The sequence below is a fragment of the Portunus trituberculatus genome, unplaced genomic scaffold (assembly GCF_017591435.1).
Source record: "Portunus trituberculatus isolate SZX2019 unplaced genomic scaffold, ASM1759143v1 PGA_scaffold_398__1_contigs__length_35906, whole genome shotgun sequence".
NCBI classification, from domain to species: Eukaryota; Metazoa; Arthropoda; class Malacostraca; order Decapoda; family Portunidae; genus Portunus; species Portunus trituberculatus.
Genome location: NW_025541566.1, coordinates 7,501 through 22,971, shown reverse-complemented (window position 1 = coordinate 22,971; position 15,471 = coordinate 7,501). Strand labels below are relative to the sequence as shown.

Sequence of the window (15,471 nt, the reverse complement as noted above, 5' to 3'; positions counted from 1 at the left end):
TTTTACGATATCTTTATTCACTCTATATAGCCATTGCCAAATTACACAAGCAACAAATTGCAAAATCTATTCCCTTTTATACTTTTTTTCATGTAAATGCTTATGAAGCTTCTACAGATGGATTTTAGTGTCTTGAATTATTGCATATAACAGTGGAAGGGTTAATTTATCTTTTGTGCATCTATCTGTGAGATGACATAGGGCAAAGCCAGACACTAGACAGCTACAATACCATGAGGAATGCCACTCCTACTACTGCCAACACTCCCTGATGAGAAGCTGGCTCTTGTGAATTGGCCTCCACTGTTTACCACTCAGACTAGAGGAAATCTTCTCAACTTGTATAAAGAAACTTAACCCATTCCTTACATGTCAAAAAAACATTATTAAATCACCAGGTGCCTCTCTCTCTCTCTCTCTCTCTCTCTCTCTCTCTCTCTCTCTCTCTCTCTCTCTCTATATCTCTCTCTCTATATATATATATATATATATATATATATATATATATATATATATATATATATATATATATATATATATATATATATATATATATATATATATATATATATATATATATATATATATATATATATATATATATATATATATATATATATATATATATATATATATATATATATATATATATATATATATATATATATATATATATATATATATATATATATATATATATATATATATATATATATATATATATATATATATATATATATATATATATATATATATATATATATATATATATATATAATTAAGAAAGTTATTAAAAAAATACAAAAAGTATTCTTTTAATTACTTTTTAATGTCTAGATAAGACTTATATATATATATATATATATATATATATATATATATATATATATATATATATATATATATATATATATATATATATATATATATATATATATCAGTCATAATACACAGAACTTTGGGAGAAAATTTTCTGGGTCATTGTAAGTGTGTCTTCTGTGAAGGAAATTCTTAGTATGTATTAACTATTAAAAACAACAGAGCAATGTGTCTTCCCCTCCCTCTCCTATAATGTGAGTGGATTTGTTCTCGATTCCCAATACTGGTGACTTGCCTCTGACTTACCTTTGTTGGCCTATGAATCCTGAGTGATAGCAGAGGGCCAGCCAAAGCCATCTACTTTGATGACCTTGAGAGGACAATGGCACAGTACTATGGCTAATGGGACAGATCTACAGTACTTGCATTTCAGAGAAAGAAGAGGAGACATTGGTTGGTTTAATAATATTTTAATGTTTGATGGTGGAAGGTTTCCCACATTAGAAAACATGCTTAGAATTACCCAGAAATTCACCTCATAGAGTTTTGCACATTATAACAGGAACATCTTTAATCCATATTATCTGTCTATCAATAGATATCCCAAATGTTGAATTGTTTCAAAACTACTTTTGACATGTGCCTGCAAGAGAATAGGTGGGAAAATCATATACATGCATACATACATACATACATACATAATGTGTATACATAAGTTCAGATTATGTGTATGATGTGTATGGTGAGTATACTTCCTTGACATTTTCCTATTGAAAGGATGACAATAGAGGAATGCAGGTCATCAATTTCCCTGAGTTAATAAGGTGCACTGTATTCAGAAGAATGAAAGGAAAGCAGGACTTGATACATCTGCTCTAAAACACTGTGCTACATCATTATTCATCTTTTGTTGACACTGTATTTTTTTTGTAATATAATGAAAGCATTAAAAACAAAAACTATAAAGGAGAGCATGTCTTAATACACATTGACTGTTGTATGTTATTCGATCAAAGATTACATGTAGAGTTAGTATACATGCTAAAGAAAATTTTGATACTCTATCATGCTGCTTGCTTCCATTGCTTGCACAAATCAAAGAGTGTTATGAGTTTGAAGCCTTCATCCTTTATCAGATGTCAGATACCAGGTGACTGAAGAAAACATATGAAACCACACTGAGTATTTGGTGGGTCCTGGCGGCCAGCACTTGTATGTAATGCCTGACTGATGGCAACCACTGCCAAAGGTGCAAGCATTATGTTTTAATACACTGACTGCCCACAATGAACCACAATCAAAAAAAATCAATACAAATGTGAAATTACAATAGCTGTGACCTCAGAATAGTGAAACTTCTGGCTGCAGGTTTTGCATGTTATTGGGTATGCAGGCTACATGTTGAGAGAAGAGCAGCTGTCAGACATGAACCACTGAACTGAAGTTCACAAAGTTCCCTACTGTCTCTACAATGGTGCCATGGTCCTGAAAGTTACATGAAACTTATTACAATATGAGTGTCAAGCAACTCTGAGAGGACACATGAGGCCACACTTTGGCATCAGACTGAGCCTGGTGGTGAAATCTAGAATTAAAAATTATGAATATTTTCTTTATTGGAATACATAATTGTACATAGTTCATTCATATAGAGTGTCAATCACTAAACCAGTGATACCATATATGTAGTGTGTTTTACAGGTGTACATAACCAGTTACCTTGCTTCACTCTAGGATGTTGCAATGTTACAGACTGAGAGGGACCTCTGTGAGCTACAGCACAGCAATTCAAGATCATAAAATATTAGCCATGCAATTTACAAAGAAATAAAGAGCTTGCTAATTTTATACAAAATATCTTCAACCTTAGCTAACACATGGAACAGATTCTTGCCTGGTGCCATGAACTGTTTGTTAGCAATGATTCTCTGGGTGAGACATGTGTCAATCTATGTGTGCAGAAAATTGGTTATAGTGCGTGCTGGTTATTTCTCGTTAAATAAAATAGTGTTGTGAATCTGTCTCTCTTCACCTTGCATTGTTGTAGCAAATCACACACCTCTACCTCCACCTCCATCAGAGAAGCATATCTAGCAGTTTAAGTGAACAGTGATAAGAAATGAAAGACTGGTATTCATATTTTTTTTTTTTTTCTCTCTCTGTAAATTTGTTTAAGATAAGATTGAAAAGAGATGAAAGATTTTGGTATCAATATTCACTCTCTCTTTCTCTCTCTCTCTCTCTCTCTCTCTCATATATATATATATATATATATATATATATATATATATATATATATATATATATATATATATATATATATATATATATATATTAGTGATGGGCGAATCGAGTACTTTCTACAAACCGAGTATTTCGGTATTGATTACACTGTGAAACCGAGTAAACCGAGTACGAAATGATTACTTTTCACTAACCTAACTTAATGTAACCTGAGCGGAGATAAAAAAAAAAAAGTAGGAATATAGCAAGGGAGAGAATCGTGCAAGAAAACTAATCTCTTGATGTAGTTAGACTGAGGTTTTTAACTTCAGTACAAGGTAGGCCGTATATCATGAGACCATTATAACTAAAATAGAGAAAAATAATAGTATAATGAATATAGAATGCCAGGGCCCGTACTTAACATAACATAACATAACATAAATAATAGGATAACAAAGGGCCACCAGGGCCCATCTAGGTTATCCTGTATCAGTCGCACAGCGACCTCGTCATCAGTACTTAAAGATACACTTACAAGTACACAATACATTATATACTAATTCTAAATATTTGGCCCATTAACAGGGCTAAGTCCTGCAGCGAATCCTCTACAATCTGTGGTCCCCATACATGGGGATCATGTCTTGTTTAACTATAGTAAATTTCTTATAAAACTATCATGCAGCTATACATAATTATAAATCTAATAAATTTAAGTGCTTATCTAATCTGTTTTTAAACATTGTCAAACTAGTGCTATTTACAACCGTCTCTGGCAATGCATTCCAGAAGTCTACCACCCTATGACTAAAGAAATATTTTCTTATATCTAACCTGCAGCCTTGCTTTCTAATCTTCCTGCCATGATTTCTAGTCCTACTTCCTCCTCTAAGGTAAAGAAAGATCTCACATCTATGTAGTTTGTATCTGAGAACATTTTAAATAACTCTATCATATCCTCTTATACATCTCCTCTCAAATGAAAACATGTTTAATTCCTTTAATCTATCTCTATACTCCAGGCGCTTTAATGCTGGTATCATCCTAGTTGCTCTTCTCTGAACTGCTTCTAACATGTTGATATCCTGCCTATAGTGGGGTGACCAGGCCTGTATGCAATACTCTAAATGGGGCCTAACATAGGAATTATATAAGCTACGCACCACTTCCTTACTTTTATAACTAACATTTCTATTTATAAAACCCAGGATCCTATTTGCCCTATTTCTTGCTTCTAAACATTGCTTTGAAAATTTCATAGTCCTGTCTATCACTACTCCTAAATCCTTTCCTTCCTCTACTGCCTCTAGCCAACATCCCTCCATCTCATAGTTAAAGTTTGTGTTGTCTTTACCTAAATGCATAACCTGACACTTTTAGAATTAAACTCCATCTGCCACCTGTCTGCCCATGCTATCAGCCTGTCCAGGTCTCGTTGTATTCTGTAATTGTCCTTTTCACCCTGTACTGCACATGCTATCTTAGTATCATCTGCAAACTTTGATACTTTGCTACTAATTCCTATATCTAAATCGTTAATGTACACCAAGAAAAGAAGAGGTCCTAGCACTGATCCTTGGGGTACCCCACTAACCACTTCCTTCCACTCAGACATTGCCCCATTTAATACTACTCTGTTTCCTATCAGAAAGCCATTCACTAATCCAATCAACTAACCTACCCCTATCCCATGTAGTCTCAATTTGTACACTAGCCTCCTATGCGGTACCTTATCAAACGCCTTGCTAAAATCTAGATATATAACATCTATGCTATTTCCATCATCTAACTCCTTGGTAATATATTCTAAGATATCGAGCAAATTTGTAAGACAGGACCTCCTGATCTAAAGCCATGTTGGGTATCTCTAATTAATCTATTCTCATTTAAATGCTCCCAAATACTACCCTTAATGATTTTCTCTAGGATCTTACATACTATACTAGTTAAACTGATCGGTCTATAATTATTCGCATCATCCTTCCTACCTTTTTTAAATATTGGAGTAACATTAGCTAACTTCCAGTCCTGTGGTATCTCAGCAAACCTAAGTGATCTTTCAAAGATTAACTTAAGTGCTTCAGAAATACTGTCTACACCCTCCCTAAGTACTCTGGCATGTAGCTCATCAGGACCACTAGCTTTTCTATCATCTACTTATAAACACTAAGATGACGTCCTAACGGTAAGAAGTCGTCCTAAATCACAAAAATGGCGGAATTCGAGTCTTAAATCCTTAAGACGGCATCCTAAGCCCTAAAGATGCGTCTTACCGCTAAAACACCTCCCGAGGTGTTTTAGCAGTAAGACTTGCTCCTATGATTTCATCCTAAAAGTAAACATGGCCGCTCGAGGGGGACCGCACCGCCACCACCTGCGACAGAGACGGTCGTTTCGTGAGAGGAAGGACGTCCTGAATGAGCTAGATGACCGTGAGCTGGTGAAGAGGTATTGGCAGGATCCTGCTGGTATCATTTTCGTGACAAATTTGGTGCGGGAAAGGCTGAAGAGACCAACTGCAAGGAACAAGGCCTCTCTCCCCGAGATGCAAGTTATCTTCACTGCGGTACCTCGCTATAGGAAAGATTGGTGCCATTGATGGGACGCACGTGATGATTGTGGCTCCTAGAGAGTATAAGGTAGAGTTTGTCAACAGGAAGAGATACCACAGCATCAACGTGCAGTTTGTGTTTGATGCTTGATACCACATTATTGATGTGGTTGCAAAGTGGCCGGGATTGGTTCACGATGCAAGAATACTTGCTCAAAGTGGACTCTGCACGATATTTGACAGCGGCATCGTCCCAGCTGGGTGTCACTTACTGGGAGATAGTGGCTATCCCAGCAAGAATCGAGTACTTTCTACAAACCGAGTATTTCGGTATTGATTACACTGTGAAACCGAGTAAACCGAGTACAAAAATGATTACTTTTCACTAACCTAACTTAATGTAACCTGAGCGGAGATAAAAAAAAAAAAGTAGGAATATAGCAAGGGAGAGAATCGTGCAAGAAAACTAATCTCTTGATGTAGTTAGACTGAGGTTTTTAACTTCAGTACAAGGTAGGCCGTATATCATGAGACCATTATAACTAAAAATAGAGAAAATAATAGTATAATGAATATAGAATGCCAGGGCCCTTAAAGACATAACATAACATAACATAAATAATAGGATAACAAAGGGCCACCAGGGCCCATCTAGGTTATCCTGTATCAGTCGCACAGCGACCTCGTCATCAGTACTTAAAGATACACTTACAAGTACACAATACATTATATACTAATTCTAAATATTTGGCCCATTAACAGGGCTAAGTCCTGCAGCGAAATCCTCTACAATCTGTGGTCCCCATACATGGGGATCATGTCTTGTTTAACTATAGTAAATTTCTTATAAAAACTATCATGCAGCGCTATACATAATTATAAATCTAATAAATTTAAGTGCTTATCTAATCTGTTTTTAAACATTGTCAAACTAGTGCTATTTACAACCGTCTCTGGCAATGCATTCCAGAAGTCTACCACCCTATGACTAAAGAAATATTTTCTTATATCTAACCTGCAGCCTTGCTTTCTAATCTTCCTGCCATGATTTCTAGTCCTATTTCCTCCTAAGGTAAAGAAAGATCTCACATCTATGTAGTTTGTATCTGAGAACATTTTAAATAACTCTATCATATCCCCTTATACATCTCCTCTCAAATGAAAACATGTTTAATGCCTTTAATCTATCTCTATACTCCAGGCGCTTTAAAGCTGGTATCATCCTAGTTGCTCTTCTCTGAACTGCTTCTAACATGTTGATATCCTGCCCATAGTAAACCAGGCCTGGCAATATCAAATGGGCCTAATATAGAATTATATATGCTACGCACCACTCTTTTTATAACTAACATTTCTATTTATAAAACCCAGGATCCTATTTGCCCTATTTCTGCTTCTAAACATTGTTTGAAATGTCATAGTCAGCCTTGCTTTCTAATCTTCCTGCCATGATTTCTAGTCCTACTTCTCTCCTCTAAGGTAAAGAAAGATCTCACATCTATGTAGTTTGTATCTGAGAACATTTTAAATAACTCTATCATATCCCCTCTTATACATCTCCTCTCAAATGAAAACATGTTTAATTCCTTTAATCTATCTCTATACTCCAGGCGCTTTAATGCTGGTATCATCCTAGTTGCTCTTCTCTGAACTGCTTCTAACATGTTGATATCCTGCCTATAGTGGGGTGACCAGGCCTGTATGCAATACTCTAAATGGGGCCTAACATAGGAATTATATAAGCTACGCACCACTTCCTTACTTTTATAACTAACATTTCTATTTATAAAACCCAGGATCCTATTTGCCCTATTTCTTGCTTCTAAACATTGCTTTGAAAATTTCATAGTCCTGTCTATCACTACTCCTAAATCCTTTCCTTCCTCTACTGCCTCTAGCCAACATCCCTCCATCTCATAGTTAAAGTTTGTGTTGTCTTTACCTAAATGCATAACCTGACACTTTTAGAATTAAACTCCATCTGCCACCTGTCTGCCCATGCTATCAGCCTGTCCAGGTCTCGTTGTATTCTGTAATTGTCCTTTTCACCCTGTACTGCACATGCTATCTTAGTATCATCTGCAAACTTTGATACTTTGCTACTAATTCCTATATCTAAATCGTTAATGTACACCAAGAAAAGAAGAGGTCCTAGCACTGATCCTTGGGGTACCCCACTAACCACTTCCTTCCACTCAGACATTGCCCCATTTAATACTACTCTGTTTCCTATCAGAAAGCCATTCACTAATCCAATCAACTAACCTACCCCCTATCCCATGTAGTCTCAATTTGTACACTAGCCTCCTATGCGGTACCTTATCAAACGCCTTGCTAAAATCTAGATATATAACATCTATGCTATTTCCATCATCTAACTCCTTGGTAATATATTCTAAGATATCGAGCAAATTTGTAAGACAGGACCTCCCTGATCTAAAGCCATGTTGGGTATCTCTAATTAATCTATTCTCATTTAAATGCTCCCAAATACTACCCTTAATGATTTTCTCTAGTATCTTACATACTATACTAGTTAAACTGATCGGTCTATAATTATTCGCATCATCCTTCCTACCTTTTTTAAATATTGGAGTAACATTAGCTAACTTCCAGTCCTGTGGTATCTCAGCAAACCTAAGTGATCTTTCAAAGATTAACTTAAGTGCTTCAGAAATACTGTCTACACCCTCCCTAAGTACTCTGGCATGTAGCTCATCAGGACCACTAGCTTTCCTATCGTCTACTTATAAACACTAAGATGACGTCCTAACGGTAAGAAGTCGTCCTAAATCACAAAAATGGCGGAATTCGAGTCTTAAATCCTTAAGACGGCATCCTAAGTCCTAAAGATGCGTCTTACTGCTAAAACACCTCCCGAGGTGTTTTAGCGGTAAGACGCGCTCCTAAGATTTCATCCTAAAAGTAAACATGGCCGCCCGAGGGGGACCGCACCGCCACCACCTGCGACAGAGACAGTCGTTTCGTGAGAGGAAGGACGTCCTGAATGAGCTAGATGACCGTGAGCTGGTGAAGAGGTATTGGCAGGATCCTGCTGGTATCATTTTCGTGACAAATTTGGTGCGGGAAAGGCTGAAGAGACCAACTGCAAGGAACAAGGCCTCTCTCCCCGAGATGCAAGTTATCTTCACTGCGGTACCTCGCTATAGGAAAGATTGGTGCCATTGATGGGACGCACGTGATGATTGTGGCTCCTAGAGAGTATAAGGTAGAGTTTGTCAACAGGAAGAGATACCACAGCATCAACGTGCAGTTTGTGTTTGATGCTTGATACCACATTATTGATGTGGTTGCAAAGTGGCCGGGATTGGTTCACGATGCAAGAATACTTGCTCAAAGTGGACTCTGCACGATATTTGACAGCGGCATCGTCCCAGCTGGGTGTCACTTACTGGGAGATAGTGGCTATCCCAGCAAGAAGTGGCTACTGACTCCATACCTCAGACCACAGCCTGGAGCACAGTCTTCTTATAACAGGTAAGTTACTGAGTAGTAAAATTTAGATAAAGAGTTATCTAATTAATTACCCCACATCACACTAAACACAAAACTAATTATTTACCTCCTATAGTTACACTTTTCATATAAACTAATATAAAGTGCTAAATTAATGAATTAGGTAATTTGGAAGTATTATTGCAGTTTCACACAATCTTGACCCTCCCCCCCTACCATACTGGATTCCTCCATAAGATGAAGTAACCTAACCTAACATTTTGTAACCTCCTCATTGGGTTAGCATCATCCTCCATTAAGGTAGAGTAACTTAACATTTTGAAACTTGACCAGAACAACCGATAAGGTAAAGTAATTTAACATTGTGTCGCTTTGCCCCTTTGGATCCCCTTAAAGGGCTATGATTATGTAAGGTGTGTTGGTTGAATCACCAATACAACAAGAAAATTTCCAAATATTTAAGAGTTTCTTCTTTTTATTCTAAGTTTTCATGTGAATATATTAACCTAACCAATGTTATACTAGAGATTTTTTTATATGTTTCATAATGTTTAAGCTGCCATGTCACAAATCATTATCAAACAATGAATCTGAACTTAACCTTATACATGACATAACCTAAATGTTTGCAGAAATTAAATTAATGCATCATACCACTTTCAAGTACTGCATTGTAAGATTGAAATCTATATTAATTTCAGGGCCCACAAGAAAACCTGCAACATTGTTGAGAGAGGCATCGGGCAGCTGAAGCCACATTTTCACATGCTACACAGTGAAATCCAAGTTGGTCCTCCACCCAAGGTCTGCCAAATTGTAGAGGTTTGTGCATTGCTGCACAACATCTGCAAAGCAAGAAACATCATTCTTCCTGAGGAAGAAGAACATCTAGCTGCAGCCGAGGATGAAGGCAATGAGGAGCGACCCCCAGCACAGAAAGTTCAAAGTCGCCATGAAGGAATCCTTTACAGGGATGAATTTGTTGTGCTTCACTTAAAGTAAGTAACACAACCCATAATGCTGATTATAGTAGCATTCTTCAGTTTTTTCTCCTCTGTCACTTTGTTATTTATATTTATATGTCTTGTTTTGTTGTGTGTGCACTGTTATGTTGGTGATTTCATCTTCCTTGTCTCACTCTCTGCCAGTCACCCACAGTTCTTCACAGATACCACAGTATTACTGTTCAGCCTTACAATATTTAAATGGATTATGATGAATGTGTATCTCAGCAACATCTAAAAAAATAATTAACACACTTTCACAACTAACTTAAATGATTCTCTCTTAATTATTTTTTCACTTATTTTTATGAGTGTGGCATTGACTACATTATCAATTGTTCTGTAGTTATCTATCTCTCTATCTATCTATCTATCTATCTATCTATCTATCTATCTATCTATATATATATATATATATATATATATATATATATATATATATATATATATATATATATATATATATATATATATATATATATATATATATATATATAATGTAAATCAATGTCTTTCTTTTCACAGCATTGCATTGCTGAGTGATGAGACACCAGTGTTATGACTGCTGAGATTGGTGTTAATCTCATGTAAGTATTTTTTTTTTTCTCTCCCATACCTGAAGTAAGTAGATTGTAGGTTGAGCATATAGAAACTGCAGTTAATTTTGTGTTAACACTAATATTTGGTTGATTGGTTACAAACAAAACAAATAGTACATTATTTATATCTTTATTACTATTTTTTATTTGTTTGTTTCTGGTACTCTAGTTTTTGTGTGTAGTACATGTACTTAGCCTGTTCTGCTTCTTGCTTCCTTTCCTGAGCCGTTATAGATTCTTAAAGGAGTGCAAGCTCAAGCTTCCTTTTCTTCTGCAGGTGGATGATCTCCTCCTCATCCACATAGACCAGTGATGTACCAGGCAAGTCTGGCCCCTGTTGGTGCCACATCACTGGTGCTGGAAGTGGTGTGGCAGGTGCCTCCTCCTCAACACCCACTGCCTCGGTCACCACTTCTCTCTGTTGGGCTGCCTCTGCCACTTCCCCAGCATCATCTGCTGCCTGAACACTGCTGGCATCATTAGTTCTAACTTCAGAAACTAAGCTGATAATGTTTTTGGTTTTATTGCTAAGGACAAAAGTAACAGAAACCAGTAAATCTAGCTAAGGGTACAATGTGTTTGACTTAAATCCTATTCTGTTTGAAGGAAGCCCATGTCTAAGAAACTGTAAATACCTAAGACTCGTTATCATTAACACATTCACCCACTACAACACCATACTTATGAATGGGGAGAAGGGATAGGAATTAAGTTAACTTTATTAGTTTTTTTTCTTTTCTTATTACTGTTTTATCTGTTTGGTTAAGGAATAAAAAAAAAAAAAAAATTTTCTCAACACTAGATAACAAATTTACCATTGTGTATAACTAAGTTGTAAACTAACTAGGAACATGAGTATTTTGGATTGCAGACATTTGAGACAACATTATGGCCTAATATTGCTATATCTACAAGTGGCTTATCCTTTGTTAAGGAAGGTGCATTCAATGATGCTTGCCTTATTGGTACACCCATGAATAGAGACATTCTTGGGGTCCAAAATCTCAAAGATTAACTCATCGAGCTGGGAGAGAGGAGGGTTGGCAGGAGGTCCACCACCTGGAAAGTATAATATAATCTTATTGCTAATGAATTGCAAATACAAATAAATAATTTATAAAGTGTGTTTTCACATAACATATGTAACTCAGATGTGTGGTTGGAGTAATATTATTTGTCAGAGGTAGACATTGCATCATAATTAGTGTGTGCAATAAATGCATCCACTTCACAAAAAAAAAAAAAAAAAAAATGCAGGAAATGGCTGGTAACATAACATAACATAACATAAATAATAGGATAACAAAGGGCCACCAGGGCCTATCTAGGTTATCCTGTATCAGTTGCACAGCGACCTCGTCATCAGTACTTAAAGATACACTTACAAGTACACAATACATTATATACTAATTCTAAATATTTGGCCCATTAACAGGGCTAAGTCCTGCAGCGAAATCCTCTACAATCTGTGGTCCCCATACATGGGGATCATGTCTTGTTTAACTATAGTAAATTTCTTATAAAACTATCATGCAGTGCTATACATAATTATAAATCTAATAAATTTAAGTGCTTATCTAATCTGTTTTAAACATTGTCAAACTAGTGCTATTTACAACCGTCTCTGGCAATGCATTCCAGAAGTCTACCACCCTATGACTAAAGAAATATTTTCTTATATCTAACCTGCAGCCTTGCTTTCTAATCTTCCTGCCATGATTTCTAGTCCTATTTCCTCCTCTAAGGTAAAGAAAGATCTCACATCTATGTAGTTTGTATCTGAGAACATTTTAAATAACTCTATCATATCCTCTTATACATCTCCTCTCAAATGAAAACATGTTTAATTCCTTTAATCTATCTCTATACTCCAGGCGCTTTAATGCTGGTATCATCCTAGTTGCTCTTCTCTGAACTGCTTCTAACATGTTGATATCCTGCCTATAGTGGGGTGACCAGGCCTGTATGCAATACTCTAAATGGGGCCTAACATAGAATTATATAAGCTACGCACCACTTCCTTACTTTTATAACTAACATTTCTATTTATAAAACCCAGGATCCTATTTGCCCTATTTCTTGCTTCTAAACATTGCTTTGAAAATTTCATAGTCCTGTCTATCACTACTCCTAAATCCTTTCCTTCCTCTACTGCCTCTAGCCAACATCCCTCCATCTCATAGTTAAAGTTTGTGTTGTCTTTACCTAAATGCATAACCTGACACTTTTAGAATTAAACTCCATCTGCCACCTGTCTGCCCATGCTATCAGCCTGTCCAGGTCTCGTTGTATTCTGTAATTGTCCTTTTCACCCTGTACTGCACATGCTATCTTAGTATCATCTGCAAACTTTGATACTTTGCTACTAATTCCTATATCTAAATCGTTAATGTACACCAAGAAAAGAAGAGGTCCTAGCACTGATCCTTGGGGTACCCCACTAACCACTTCCTTCCACTCAGACATTGCCCCATTTAATACTACTCTCTGTTTCCTATCAGAAAGCCATTCACTAATCCAATCAACTAACCTACCCCTATCCCATGTAGTCTCAATTTGTACACTAGCCTCCTATGCGGTACCTTATCAAACGCCTTGCTAAAATCTAGATATATAACATCTATGCTATTTCCATCATCTAACTCCTTGGTAATATATTCTAAGATATCGAGCAAATTTGTAAGACAGGACCTCCCTGATCTAAAGCCATGTTGGGTATCTCTAATTAATCTATTCTCATTTAAATGCTCCCAAATACTACCCTTAATGATTTTCTCTAGTATCTTACATACTATACTAGTTAAACTGATCGGTCTATAATTATTCGCATCATCCTTCCTACCTTTTTAAATATTGGAGTAACATTAGCTAACTTCCAGTCCTGAGGTATCTCAGCAAACCTAAGTGATCTTTCAAAGATTAACTTAAGTGCTTCAGAAATACTGTCTACACCCTCCCTAAGTACTCTGGCATGTAGCTCATCAGGACCACTAGCTTTCCTATCGTCTAGTTCAAGAATAAATTTCCTAATAATTCCCGGTTTTATATCAATATTTTCTAAAGCTCTTAAACTACTCGTCGCACTGTTTGTAACAGGATTTCCTATTCTTTCCTAGTAAATACTGAAGAAAATTGTTCATTCAATAATTCTACTATGTCTTCATTTTGATCCACTACTACACCATCTTTTCTGAGTGGTCCAATCCTATCCTTATTTCTTTTATCACTGACCTTGTAATAACTATATAATTTTTGGGATCTTTACTCCCAGCTCTAGCTAGTTTTATCTCTGCCTGCCTTTTACTTTTTTTATAACCTTACTCAAATCATCTCTGACCTGTCTGTACCTAATCAAATCTACATCTTCCCACTTTTCTGCAACTCTCTGTATGCCCTCTTCTTCTCTCTGATCTGGCTACCTATCTCATGAGTCCACCATAATGGCTTCCTGTTTCTCTGCCTTATATCTTTGTAAGGGATACACTGCATCACTATACCCTTTACTACAACCTTAAAAATATCCCACATCTCCTGTGCAGTTTTATTTCCAAAACTATCTTCCCAGTTTACCTCTCCTAATAACTGACGTAACCTACCATAATTGCCTTTCTGATAGTTTGGGACTCTAGTCTTATTCACTATATTATCCCTACTGGAATTAATGATAAATCTAATTATATGATGGTCACTGTTTGCTAAAGTCTCTCCTACCTCAACTTCCTTTAAACAATGCTCAATATTTGTTAGTACTATGTCTAAAACCTTCCTCCCCCTAGTAGGTTTATCTACCATCTGCACTAAATAGTTATCCTGAAAACTTTCCATAAACTTATTTTCACTAGCATCTCCTACCATCCTCTCCCAGTTTACTGACTTAAGATTAAAATCCCCTAAGATAATTGTCTGACTAGTACACCCCTATTTATCTCATCTACCATAAGGTTGTCTACATCTGCTGACTGGTTAGGTGGTCTATAAAAGCTCCTACTCTAATAACCTTACTTTTGTTTACTCTAACATCCAGCCATAAGGACTCTACTCTGTTATCTACCTTAATACCATTAACCTGACTGGAAATGAAGGATTTTTACATAAATAACTACTCCTCCACCTATCCTACCAATTCTCTGGTGTAAATACATAATGTATCCATCTACTTCATATTCTTTCCTATTTTCCCTAAACTTTTCCTCATTTACCCATGCCTCTGTGACACATACAACATCTAAGTCCTCCTCAACTATATAACTAGATAACTCGTCCTTCTTGTTCCTAAGACTCCTGGCATTTACATAAAAACATTTAAGTCCTGCTACCTTCCTAGATGCTGTCTCCTTATTTGGAATCCTAATCTTATTCTCTCCTATTTGCACCTGGAAATCTTTCCTAATCTTTTCACTATCTCTGTTTATCCTATCTAATTTATGTCTAGCATCTTTCTTCTGGAATGCATTTGCTACCTCACCCCCTACACTCCATCCCAACTCCCTCCAGACATCCACTCAGCACATCCACACCCTTCCTACTCAGATGCACACCATCCCTAGCATACAAATCCTTCGCCCATAGAACCTATCCCATACATCCACAAAGCTGACACCCACATCCTTACACATCCCTTTTACCCGATCATTCACACCAATGGCTCTAGACAACCATTCCTGCTAACATACACACGAGGCAAGATTCCTGACACTACACACCTCCTACCACTCTCCCTTATCTTGCCTAACATTTCCGAAATCTTGCCACTAACTCCTCCGACCCACCTGCTCTGACATCGTTCCCACCTACG

The 15,471-nt window shown here is 36.5% G+C and overlaps 2 long non-coding RNA genes across 2 annotated transcripts in view; one reads left to right on the top strand and one right to left on the bottom strand.

Moving 5' to 3' along the window:
- Nucleotides 1–10,607: 10,607 nt before the first annotated feature.
- On the top strand, nucleotides 10,608–11,247 carry LOC123500544. Its single transcript, XR_006673374.1, has 2 exons — nucleotides 10,608–10,664; nucleotides 10,954–11,247. It is a non-coding gene; the product is annotated as an uncharacterized LOC123500544 (long non-coding RNA).
- LOC123500545 overlaps nucleotides 11,184–15,471 on the bottom strand; it is a 4,511-nt gene continuing 223 nt past the window's right edge. The window contains exon 2 of the long non-coding RNA XR_006673375.1: nucleotides 11,184–11,735. This is a non-coding gene — a long non-coding RNA (uncharacterized LOC123500545). The remainder of the gene's footprint in view (nucleotides 11,736–15,471) is intronic.